Source organism: Oncorhynchus gorbuscha, linkage group LG22 (assembly GCF_021184085.1).
Source record: "Oncorhynchus gorbuscha isolate QuinsamMale2020 ecotype Even-year linkage group LG22, OgorEven_v1.0, whole genome shotgun sequence".
Taxonomy (NCBI): Eukaryota; Metazoa; Chordata; class Actinopteri; order Salmoniformes; family Salmonidae; genus Oncorhynchus; species Oncorhynchus gorbuscha.
In genome coordinates this window covers 45,185,674-45,195,536 of record NC_060194.1, presented here as the reverse complement: position 1 = coordinate 45,195,536, position 9,863 = coordinate 45,185,674, and positions in this window count along the sequence as shown.

Below are 9,863 nucleotides of genomic sequence, written 5' to 3'. Positions count from 1 at the left end.
ATCATAAGTTGACGTAAGCTTTCTTAGCTGTCTCATACGCTTTCTTGAGTGTATCTGTTGGTTATAACCTCTCATAGGGGTATCATAAGTTGACATCAGCTGTTATAACCTCTCATTGCTGTATCATTAGTTCAGGTTACCCCAGACAGACAGGACAGACAGACTTTGTTGCTCTTAACGTGGAAAGGGGTCTGTTCGGGAGGGAGAAATGTTACAGGGCATAGTGAAATGTTCAGATGTAAAAATAAAATAAAAATGTATAGTGTAGAACAGATAGGATTGCCTGTCCTATAGATTTAGGAGTCGGTGTCTGCTCTATTCATTACATTTCTATGTGCAAACCTTCTGGACCGTGAATCCAGTGTTTTAATACCTTACTGAGACCTTGATAATTATGGTCTTGGTGAGTGACTATGCAACTTTGTCTCTGTAATGTCCAGTACCAGCGGTTCACTAGCCACTGGACCGCTGTTCTCTCGCTAGCTAGCTGTCATCACTATGGCAACTGGACCGCTGTTCTCTCGCTAGCTAGCTGTCATCACTATGGCCACTGGACCGCTGTTCTCTCACTAGCTAGCTAGCTGTCATCACTATGGCCACTGGACCGCTGTTCTCTCACTAGCTAGCTAGCTGTCATCACTAAGGCCACTGGACCGCTGTTCTCTCGCTAGCTAGCTGTCATCACTATGGCCACTGGACCGCTGTTCTCTCACTAGCTAGCTAGCTGTCATCACTAAGGCCACTGGACCGCTGTTCTCTCGCTAGCTAGCTGTCATCACTATGGCCACTGGACCGCTGTTCTCTCGCTAGCTAGCTGTCATCACTATGGCCACTGGACCGCTGTTCTCTCGCTAGCTAGCTGTCATCACTATGGCAACTGGACCGCTGTTCTCTCACTAGCTAGCTGTCATCACTATGGCAACTGGACCGCTGTTCTCTCGCTAGCTAGCTGTCATCACTATGGCCACTGGACCTCTGTTCTCTCGCTAGCTGTCATCACTATGGCCACTGGACCGCTGTTCTCTCGCTAGCTGTCATCACTATGGCCACTGGACCGCTGTTCTCTCGCTAGCTAGCTGTCATCACTATGGCCACTGGACCGCTGTTCTCTCGCTAGCTAGCTGTCATCACTATGGCAACTGGACCTCTGTACTCTCACTAGCTAGCTGTCATCATTATGTCTCTATAGACATTAATGTCCGTTCCGTCATCGTAAATGGACAAAATAATTTGTGTCGTCCAATCCATCCACTCACCTGAAAGTCACCGACTGTAGCCACTCCCACTTTACATTGTATGTTGGTTGGTTGGCAGTGTTGGACAAGCTACTATGAAAATATAGTTTACCAATTACTTCACGCTGGAAGAAGTTAAGCTATACTAAAGTTACCCTTAAGGAAAACACAGCTTAACAAAAGTTACTTAGGAGAAAGTAGTTTACTACAAACTTTGTGAAAAATATCTGAAATGGCAAACTACAAATTAAACAAAAAGTTTAAGAATTAGGTAGGTCTGTTTCTGAAAAAGAAAGCATATTCATGCCTACTTAACACATTTAACTTTGTTGCAACAACAAAAAAAACAGTAGTGTGTAGTTACAGTAGTTAGCTACAACACTACTGAAAACACTACCAAGATTTGCATTTTAATTAAACTTACTGGCAAGCTACTGCAAAATGTAATTAAATGACTAGTTGAACTAAAATTTGAAAGTGTAGTTCACAACTCCCTAACACGGTTGGTTGGTGTGTGATGTGCGTTTGCTGGTTCAGGTACTGTTTTGTAATTTGGTCTATTTAGCAGATGATGTATTTCAAAAAGGTACGTAACATTTTTATAATGGGAACTGATGATGGATGACCCACCATGCACTGTCAGTCACACGCCCTCCCAAAGCTATGTTTGTGAGTAGGAGCAAAGCAAAACATTGACTGTTTCTGGAGTACATTTCTAAGACTGAAGAAAGGCTCTTATTGTACATATGATTACATCAGAAAAATAACTGGTATACTTGATCAGCTCACCCAGTCTATAAGTTAAAATAATTAAACTACAGCGAGTTGTTTTGTTTTTTTTTTTTCCTTGTATTGAGTTTTCCCACTGTTGGCCTTCTGTTAGATATTCATCACTAATTCCAAGTTATGTTGCTAATCATGCCACATCTGATTTGATAAATTGGCACCTTTTAAAAAAAATATATATATATGATTATTAAGATAGATGCGTATTTTATTTCAAAAGGCTTGTGATCTGGCTGACATTCTATGATTTTGTTGTCATGGTGATATTTTAATATGCAATTTTGTATTTTTTCGAATCACTGAAACCGTTCCAATTTAGAGTTGGTTTCCTGTAGTAAGTCTCACAAACTGGAAGGATGTTCCTCAACAAATGTAGATGTAGGTCTAGCTAACAAACACAGCAAAATGTAAATGTAGGTCTAGCTAACAAACACAGCAAAATGTAAATGTAGGTCTAGCTAACAAACACAGCAAAATGTAAATGTAGGTCTAGCTAACAAACACAGCAAAATGTAAATGTAGGTCTAGCTAACAAACACAGCAAAATGCAGATGTAGGTCTAGCTAACAAACACAGCAAAATGCAGATGTAGGTCTAGCTAACAAACACAGCAAAATGCAGATGTAGGTCTAGCTAACAAACACAGCAAAATGCAGATGTAGGTCTAGCTAACAAACACAGCAAAATGACAACGGACACCTTTCCTACTAGTGTGTGATTATGCTGCTTTCAGACTGAGCAATAATGTTGAAGAAAGTTAGCCTGGGTGCCAGTTTCTTTGTGCCATCATCCCAAATCCCTGTCACTCATTGTCATGGAAAAAACAATGCAATTGGCAAGAGAATAGACAGATTTGCGACACCCAGGCTAGAAGAAAGTGTGAGCTGATAGCAAAATGTCTCTTTCCCCTCTGTATTGTGATACCAATTGGAAAGCCACGGTTGTCAGGTAGATATCTGTCACAAAGGCAAACTCTTTTGAATGATGAGTATTTATTATAACACTCACTTGGAATTGAATGAACTTTATGATTTTTTTGGGGGGGGGGAGTTGGTTTTACTTGAAACCAATGCATATATTTTCAATGTTGTGTATCGTCACAAAACGTGCACGTGATCAAAATCAAGTGTGTTGATTATTTGACGAATGTTATTTGTGAAACCTTTTAGAAATTAAATTCCAAAACTTGATGTCATGAATTAAAAGCCCTTTGCAGAATCAATGTTGTAAATGTGTGGTTAAAAGAAAATTGCCATCACACACAAACATGAAAAATATATATATTGTCAACTATTATTTCTAAAAACTGGTGAATAGGCAAATAAAATCACATTATTTGAATCAAGTCCCAATAAAAAAAAATGCATTTCCAATAACCTGCATAAAACAATGTGACTATGGGTCAAGACACAACAGTAGCCTGCGTCCATCTGTTGCTAACCTAACGCTTCCTTCCCTGCGCTTTCCTTTGCGCTATAAACACGTGACCGCCCGCTTGACAACATATAAACCGGTTTGCGCAAAGGATCCAATTAATTGGCAACATTTCAAACTGTGGATGAGTTTGTACCAGAATCTCAATCCGTTACACTGTTTTTTTTTCTTTCTTGATCATGTGACCTGACCCGAAACTAGTTACACGGCTGTAACTGGTTTTCAGTCTGGTCACAAGGGCAAGAAGATCTACTGGCCCTTGCAAGCATAGCCAGATAATAGTTTAAGTTACATTGATGCTACAGAGGTTTTGTAAAGTTTCAGCCAGTAGTTTTGAAAGTACTCTCACTAAACCACGATTGTGTAGAATGTCATCCATTTTGTATCATGTGTTACGTCCTGCAATTTGTATAGTATGTCACAAATTTGTAAGTGCTTTCACTATGAAAGGGAGGAACACGAAACTTGCATGAACGCAATATTTGAAGCGTTAAATGTAAGGATTTGTGTGTCTTTCTTGACCAGGAGAAGACTACAGATGGTGTACTACGCAGGTCAGGAGGGGAAAGGATCATTTGACGGTATGAGTCAAACTGTTGGAGAGGAGACTTATTAGTACACTAGTTTATGACTTGTTCCTCAAACAGAATGATACACAATGACAATTTATATTTCTAACAAACAAAAAGGAATGAGAAGAGAAAAAAATAAATGAGAAGTGAGATTTGAAACCACAAGATGTTATTATGCTTTTAATTCATTGTTCTTATGTGTTCGTATCTATTTCCCTGTAGGAATGTGGTCATCTTGAACAATGCAAGTGATCTGAAAGTGGTTGAACTCCCACAGTATCATCCAACCTTCAAACCGTGTGGAGGCTTTTGTATAACAAAAAAAATGTTTTGTGTGCAAATGTATTAAAAATAATATCACAATATCACAACTTTGGCAGCGATTATAGCCTCAAGTCTTCTTAGGTATGACACTACATGCTTGGCACACCTGTATTTGGGGAGTTTCTCCCAGTCTTTTCTGCAGAGCCTCAAGTTGGATGGGGAGCGTCGCTGAACCCGATGTTCAAGTCCGGGCTCAAGGACATTCGGGTTCAAGTCTTGACTCTGGCTGGGCCACTCAAGGACATTGAGAGACTTGCTCCTAAGCCACTCCTGCATTGTCTTGGCGGTGTGCCTAATGTCATTGTCCTGTTGGAAGGTGAACCTTCTCCCCAGTCTGAGGTCTTCAGCACTCTGGAGCAAGTTTTCATCAAGGATCTCTCTGTACTTTGCTCTGTTCTTCTTTCCCTAGATCCTTACTAGTCTCCTAGTCCCTGACGCTGAAAAACTGCCACAGCATGATGCTGCCACTACCATGCTTAACCGAAGGGATTGTGTCAGGTTTCTTCCAGACGTGACACTTGGCATTCAGGACAAAGAGTTCCATCTTGGTTTCATCAGACCAGAGAATCTTGTTTCTCATGGTCAGAGTCCTTTAGGTGCCTTTTGGCAAACTCCAAGTGGGCTATCGTGCCTTAATGAGGATGGGCTTCCATTTGGCCACTTTACCATAAAGGCCTGATTGGTGGAGTGCTGCAGAGATTATTGTCCTTCTGGAAGGTTCTCCCATCTCCACAGAGGAACTGTCAGAGTGACCACCAGGTTCTTGTTCACCTCCCTGACCAACGCCCTTCTCCCCCACTTGCTCAGTTTGGCAGGGCGGCCAGCTCTAGGAAGAGTCTTGGTTGTTCTAAACTTCTTCCATTTAAGAATGATGGAGGCCACTGTGTTCTTCGGGACCTTCAATGCTACAGAAATATTTTGGTACCATTCCCCAGTTCTGTGCCTCGACACAATCCTGTCTCGGAGCTCTACGAACAATTCCTTTTAACCTCATGGCTTGGTTTTTGCTCTGACATGCAATGTCAACTGTGGGAATTTACAGAACCAGTCAAGAATTTGGACAGACCTACTCAATGTTTTTTCTTTATTTTTTTTTACTGTTTTCTAAATTGTAGAATAGTTGTGAAGACATCAAATCTATAAAATAACACATGGAATCATGTAATAACCAAAAAAAGTGTTAGACAGGTCTATCTGTGTTCAATACAGAGATGAAAACAAAGGAGCGCTACTTTTCATGTCTTGCGCAACTCTCAACAGTGTTACCCAGTTCATAGTTGGCCTACTTCTTCTTTGCACAAAGGAATAACCTCAACCAAATTCCAAAGACTGGTGACATCCAGTGGAAGCAGTAGGAACTGAAAACCAGTTCCTGAACAGACAGAGACTTTAAAAAAAAAAACCTGTACGGTTAGTCCTCTGGGTTTTGCCTGCTACATAAATTCTGTTATACTCACAGACATGATTCGAACAGTTTTAGAAATGTCAGAGTGTTTTCTATCCAAATCTATGAATAATTTGCATATCTTATATTCTTGGCATGAGTAGCAGGAAGTTGAATTTGGGCACGCTATTTATCCAAAAGTGAAAATTCTGCCCCCTAGCCCCAAGAGGTACTCCACCAACGAAACTAGATCATCAAATTTTAAAATGTTCAGGAGAGAATTCCAAGACCACGGAGTTAAGTAACTAAACTATTTCTACCATGACCTGTTCTGATTTTTGGTACTGTCAGAAGCAAAGGAGAATGGGACCGTTATTGATATTTATTTACCGACCTGACTAAAAAGAACATAGATAAAATGGCATTTTACCCAAAATGGCCTTATAAATCAGTGTATGTCCGTGTTTAAGCTTTACGCAAGGTCAATGACGACCAGCCAACAGCGCTTTAGAGATCACAATGATGTGTTAGACGTTTTTGATTTGTAATGAACCTGAGGGCTGTATGATACACTGAATCGGGTGCTCTCAGGATAGTGGTTGAGGCCTGCATATATATAACATCACTAAAATCTAAAACATTTTACATTTACATTTAAGTCATTTAGCAGACGCTCTTATCCAGAGCGACTTAAACCGCCAGCTCCTTCCTGGCCACAAAAGAAAAACAAGCCTTATGCCGGTAAGAAAAACCTATTCTCAGCTTGAGCTTCCTTATCAAGTTCTCTACATGTATGCTGCTCTGTACCATCACTCATTCATATATCCTTATGTACATATTCCTTATCCCCTTACACTGTGTATAAGACAGTAGTTTTGGAATTGTTAGTTAGATTACTTGTTGGTTATCACTGCATTGTCGGAACTAGAAGCACAAGCATTTCGCTACACTCGCATTAACATCTGCTAACCATGTGTATGTGACAAATAAAATTTGATTTGATTTGATTTACATGCACGGTGAAGCTCAGTTTATCATCAACCCACACACCCAAATATGTGTACACTTTAACTTGCTCTATAGTATGTCCAGCCAATGTAGCAATGGTATGATTAGTAACATGCCTGGCATTTGAAAATACCATGCCTTTTGTTTTACCCGAATTTAGTACCAGCTTTAAATCATACAGATTCTGTTGTATGATGTGAAATGCTCTTTGGGCATATTCAAAAGTGAAAGATAAACTACAACCACTTGAATAAAGAACAGTATCATCTGCATAAAAATGAACACCTGCTTTTTCAATAAGATCCCCAATGTTGTTGACATACAAAATAAACAACAGAACCTTGCGGAACACCTGAGCACACCTCTATGGACTTTACAACCATCCGCCATTACACATTGTGTACGATTTGATAGGTAATTGATGAATCAATCTAGAGCATGACCAGTAATTCCACAACATTTTAACCTTTGCACTAACACAGCATGGTCCATGGTGTCAAAAGTCTTCAACAAATCAATAGACATTTGTGTTATTCCATAGTTTTGATGTCTTCACTATTATTCTACAATGTAGAAAATATTTTTAAAAGAAAGGAAAAACCATTGAATGAGTAGGTGTCCAAACTGTAATTGCTGCAAAATTTGGCTCTGCAAAGTATTGACTTTTGGGGGGTGAATGGTTATGCACGCTCAAGTTGTCTGTATTTTTTGTCTTATTTCTTGTTTGTTTACCCAATAAAACATGTTTTGCATCTTCAAAGTGGTAGGCATGTTGTGTAAATCAAATGATACAACCCCCCCCCAAAAAAATATATTTTAATTTCAGTTTGCAAGGCAACAAAATAGGAAAAATGCCAAAGGGGGTGAATTATTTCGCAAGTCACTGGACTTGACTGGGAATACAGAGATGCATCTGCTGGTCACATATACAGTTTTTTTTCTTTGGGGCGGGGGCATTTTTGTATGTTTTTCTTTACTTATCCCATGAACAGGGCCCAAAGGCTGCAAAGTGTTTATTGAAGTAAGTCAATAAAATGTTGTGTTAAATGTATGTTATGTACTGGTCTATTCAGCACCCACCTGTTAAGTTTGACAATGTCTTGAAATGTTGAAAGGACACCGAGGGTTGAATTCAAATCTGTGTTGTTGATCAATAGTGTAAAAGTTCACTTCAAATCAGAGCATACAAATCAAATCATATTTATTTTGTCACATACATCGAATACAACAGGTGCAGACCTTACTGTGAAATGCTTACTTATACAAGCACTTAACAACAATGTTTTTTTTAAAAAATAGAGTTAAGAAAATATTCACCTAAAATGAACTAAAGTAAAAGTATTATTATTATTATTATTATATTATATTATTTAAAAGCAACACAATAAAATAACAATAGATATATATATATATATATTTTTTTTAACCTTTATGTAACTAGCAAGTCAGTTAAGAACAAATTCTTATTTTACAATGACCGGCCTAAACCGGACGATGCTGGGGCACTTGTGTGCCGCCCTATGGGACTCCCAATCACTGCCGGATGTGATGCAGTCTGGATATATACAGGGGGTATCGATACCGAGTCAATGTGCAGTGGTACAGGTTAGTCGAGATAATTTGTACATATAGGTAGCGGTAAAGTGACCGCATAGAAAATGAACGGTGTGTAGCAGCAGTGTAAATATAAAGGTGGGGGGTTATAGATGCAAATCATCCAGGTTTGATGAATTGTTCAGCAGTCTTATGGCTTGGATGTAAAAGCTGTTAATTAAGGAGCCTTTTGGACCTAGACTTGGTGCTCGGTACCGCTTCCTGTGAGGTAGCAGAGAGAACAGTCTATGACTTTGGTGACTGGAGTCTTTGACAATTTCTTGGGCCTTCCTCTGACATCGCCTACTATAGAGGTCCTGGATGGCAGGAAGCTTGACCCCAGTGATGTACAATACGCACTACCCTCTGCCTTGTGGCCGAGCAGTTGCCATACCAGGCTGTGATGCAACCCGTCAGGATGCTCACGATAGAAGATTTTGAGGATCTGAGGACCCATGCCACATCTCTTCAGTCACTTGATGGGGAATAGGTTTTGTCGTGCCCTCTTCACGACTGTCTTGGTGTGCTTGTACCATGTTAGTTTGTTGGTGTTGAGGTCGCCAAGGAACTTGAAGCTCTCATCCTGTTCCACTACAGCCACGTCGATGAGAATGGGGGTGTGCTCGGTCCTCCTTTTCCTGTAGTCAACAATCATCTCCTTTGTCTTGATCACATTGATGGAGAGGTTGTTGTCCTTGCACCACACGGTCAGGACTCTGATCTCCTCTCTATAGGCTGTCTCGTTGTTGTCGGAGATCAGGCCTACCATTGTTGTGTCATCAGCAAACTTAATGATGGTGTTGGAGTCGTGCCTGGCCGTGCAGTCATGAGTGAACAGGGGGTACAGGAGGGGACTGAGCAAGCACTCCTGAGGGGCCCCCGTGTTGAGGATCAGCATGGCGGATGTGTTACTACCTACCCTTACTACCTGGGAGCGGCCCGTCAGGAAGTCCAGGATCCAGTTGCAGAGGGAGCTGTTTCGTCCCAGGGTCCTTAGCTTAGTGATGAGCTTTGAGGACACTATAGTGTTGAACGCTGAGCTCAGTGGTAATAAGTTAATACCTTAATGTCTCAAATTGGCAAACTTTAAATCTCATCATAACAAAGAAATGTCACAATATAATGGCCATACTGGAGCAAATGGAATGGCATCAAACACTTGCAAACCACATGTTTGATGTATTTGATACCATTCCACTGATTCCACTCCAGTCATTACCACAAGCCTGTCCTCCCAAATTAAGGTCCCACCAACCTCCGTTGGTAAATTGTATAATGTTGATTTGCTTGTGTCGTTTTGAAACTCCCAAGCAGATTTATAGTGAAACTAAATTATTTTTGGGCACAACATTTAGATATAAAAAAAGAGTTGTATAACGAGGGAACGGACCGTGCAGAATGGTTATATTCCTTCTAACTGTTCTTCTTTTAAAAATCCTGTTTCTACATGTGCTGAATCATGCTTGCTGACTGTGGGACAGTAGAGTTAAACATTAATTGACCTTGCATAAAGGCTTCTCTGACAAA